The sequence below is a fragment of the Falco biarmicus genome, chromosome 4 (genome assembly GCF_023638135.1).
Source record: "Falco biarmicus isolate bFalBia1 chromosome 4, bFalBia1.pri, whole genome shotgun sequence".
Lineage (NCBI taxonomy): Eukaryota > Metazoa > Chordata > Aves > Falconiformes > Falconidae > Falco > Falco biarmicus.
The window spans coordinates 62903116-62906834 of record NC_079291.1 but is presented as its reverse complement, the minus strand read 5'-3'; positions in this window follow the sequence as shown (position 1 = coordinate 62906834).

Genomic DNA, 3719 nt, shown 5'->3' with positions numbered 1-3719 from the left:
GTTGTACTCACAATACATATTTATACAGTGAAGTTGGTTAGTTCTGCCCAAAGTCTACACCTACTAACTAATTGTGGGTTAGTTGCTTTCTCGCTTCAATTTAAAGGTGCAGTTCATTTTAAATTGACTGGGCATGCTCCCCGAGCGGGAGATTCCCCCTCTTCGGGGCGGGGGGGGGGGGCGGGCATTTGAGTAGGAGATCGTGATCTCCCACTACTACAATTACTTTATCCTAGTGGTGCAGATTATCTCAAAATTTTACTGAATCTTCCTATATTTTGTGTTTATGTAACAGCTAGTTACAAGAAGATTTTGATTCTAAGGAATTAACCTTCATGATAGAATTACATTAATACTTATTGACCAGTGAGGTATGAATCGCTGTGCTGCTTGTTATCGCAGACTGTTATTTGAAATCCCTGTGCTATACTATAGACCATACTAAGCTTAGTCCTTACTCTCAGACCACAACCAGAGCGCCCAGGTTCTGTTGTGTATGGGATGAGTTATTGGACAGCTTGGCAAGGCCGATATCCAGCTGTCCCACTTGGCAACAAAACTAACTTTTAAGGTGTCCTGAAGTGAACTACCTTCATTATAATACCAAAAAATCATGCCCACAGGTCAAGTAGACCCTTGCCCAGCTGAAGACCCTTCCCCTGTGCAAGCGTAGTAACAGAAAAGGATGACACAGCAAATATAACAATTATATGCAAATTACTAACCAATCATTGTAATTGGGAGTGTATGACCTTGTAATTTTCTGTATAAATGTAACAGTAAAACCTACACAGGTGTGCCTGATTTGTGGAGATGCCACCGAGCACCCAGCGCTGCAATTAAGGAGTGCCTGCTGCTCTAATGCTGCAATGGTGTTAAGAGGTTTGACTCCCAATTTCGGTGACAGTGGTGACAGGTGGAAGGTGTGGTTAAGCAGAACAGCTTGTAACAACTCTATAAAAAAAAGGAACCAACATTGGACGGAACGTTCCCCCACCGGACATGGAAACGTATCGGACTGTCGGGACACGGCAGCTCCGGGGTGGTAGCTGTTGCTGTAAGCCTTTCCTTCTTAACTTCTTTCTTTCCTTCCTTCCTCTCTTAATCTGTCACTCTCACTCCCCCTTTGCATTCACGTATTTCTTGTTGGGCAAATAAAGTTCCTTGGCTCTTGACTCCATTTTGAGTCTTCATTCTGTTCCCGAGAATACAAACAGAACCACGCTCCGGTCTCAGACGGGCATGTAACATTTTAATTGGTGTCACGGACAGGATTCTCAGTGAAACAGAAATTGCCAGGTTCTTTATGAGAGACTCTTGTGTGTGTGCCTGAGACCTACCTTGGTACGAAGTGAGTGCAGAGTCTGAGTCCGCGGTTCTGTTTGTCCGTGAGGAAAAGAGGTGAAGAAGGACTAAGCGACAGAATTGAACAAGAGACGAGTCTCTAAAGCAGTTTAAAAGTGTGACCTCCAGAGGGTGAAGGGAGGTGGGTGTAGTAGCAGCGAACATACAGTGAGGCCATCTCAGGACAAAATAACCCCTCTTTGGTGAAAGGAGTGCCCACACTTCTACAGAGGTTCGTGATGTTTCCCCCACTAAAGTATGGGCCGGAGTTATATAAACTGGATGATTTTGGGGAACCTATCATGCTCGCCGAGCTTCCCAGGGTGAGAATGGGCAAAAAATCAGTGGTTCCAACCACTATAGTGTAGTGGATAGGGTCATGATATTGCAGACGGAGGCTAAAGTTAGGGCTGGTGTAGGACAATGCCTCAAGGACAAGAGTCCAAGTACTGATAGCCTGATGAATAGAGACTTGTTAGAACTTGTAGGGCACTAGCCCTGGGAACAAAGGAACAAGCTAACTGCAGACCCCTGAGCCGTTACAGTTGAGGAGGCAACCAGACGGACAGAGAAACAAGTAGCCAGATAAGGGAACGCATAGTGCCGATAAGTAACTTTGTTAATCAAGAAAGCCGGGTAGAAAGAAGCCCCCTAATTTTGGAATAGAAATTGTTGCTAGGTCAAGGTAAACCAATAAGTTCCTATTGTTTTAACGGTGTGCCTTAAATATCAACCAATCAGTGTTTTTTACGCTTAAGATTTAACCAATCAGTGTGTAATATGTAGAAGGTAGAAACGTATATATGTGTAAGAAAATCACTAATAAACGGACAACTTGCTTGCATCAAGCTGCGTCCCGTCTCTTCATTTGCCGCACCAAGCCTGCTAGGAGTGCAGGGGAGTTGCGCTCTGTGCTACGAGGAACACCTAAGGCCTCTGGACAGAAAGCCAGACTTGTTTGGGGAGGGAGCATGCTCCAGCATCATCCGCAGAGCCATAAGAACTCCTTTCACTGCATGATCAAGAGGAAGCAAAGGGCATGCCCATGTTTCCAGAGATCCCAGTTCAGCTGGAGGCATGCCCTGCAGTCCTGGGTAGGAACAGAGCTGGGAGCTGCAGCACCATGGCTTGCCGGGGCCCAAGCACAGAGCAAGAGGAGGACGGTCCTGGCAGCTTCAGAGGCAGGCCCTTCTGCAGCTCCCGCAGGGGGGGCATGCCTAGGTGGGCAGCAGCTGAGGGCATGCATGCTCAAGCACCTCCAAGTCCTTCCTGCCTCTGGGAGGTGGAGAGGTGGCCAGTGGTTGGCAGGCCTGGTCCTCTTGCAAGGTGGGGACGCTGGGGCTGAGCAGGCACGTCGGCTGACACCGCAGGCCATCCACATGCCTGAGAGGCTCTCTCTCCCCTCTTGCTTGTCACCTCGTCCAGCTTCAAGTTCACTAGTGAGCTGTGCACGCGCACAGGGCTCCCAGCAGCAGCTGGCCCGAGACACTGGGGCTTTCCAAGTGCTGGCTGCCTGTGGCCTGTCTTGCCGTCGGCCTTTGCTAGCAGCCAGGCCTGGGGACCCACCGTGTGGCAGGTGCAGAATGGGACCACACAGGAAGGGCTTTGGGGTGGCTCTCCAAAAGAAGCCAGTGGGTACTGTGGTGATTAGGCGCAGGGCTCAGGCAAGCAAGGCAGCCAGCACTTTGCTTCTGTGTGACCGGCTCCTTGATCCCCCCTTCTCTCCATTTGCCGTGCTTATACGTGCCCCTCATCTTCCCTGAGTCCTGCCTCTCTCAGCCCTGCTCTCCTCCCAGACACGGGGCCAACCCCAGTTATTTTTTCCCCCCTTTGCTCCCAGGTTTGCCCCATCTGTCAACACATGTGGTCTTTGGGTGTTGTTAGCTAGGTCACCTTGGACTTGTGTGCCATTACTGACGAGCTTGCCTGGGAACTGCTGTCCCTGCCAGAGTCCTCTCCGCCAAATGACCCCAATCTCTTCCTTCAAGCGTCTGTGAAGTGTGGCCACCTCTGATGGCATTCCCCACTAGCCACCTGCCAAAACCGGTGCTGAAAGAGCAGGGTTTCCCCAGCAGACAAGTTGTCTTCTCCAAGGCCGCCTTCTGCCTGCTCTCAGCAGACACGTGGGAACCGGCTGCCGGTCCCTTTTCAAAACACAAAGCAGCCTTGAGCCCGCTTGCTTGGAGGCCAGTTCTGGGGCCTAGGAAGCCCTGCTGCACCTCAAGGGCCTTGAGAGCAGCTCTTCCACTTTCAGACAGAGCCTGCGTGGTCCTCCTCCTCGGGACCCGATTGCTCCCTCCGCTGTGCGCCTTATGCCTCACCACAGAAGCCAGGATGGCAGCAGGGAGCTGCCGCACCTTTCACAAGCTTGGAGG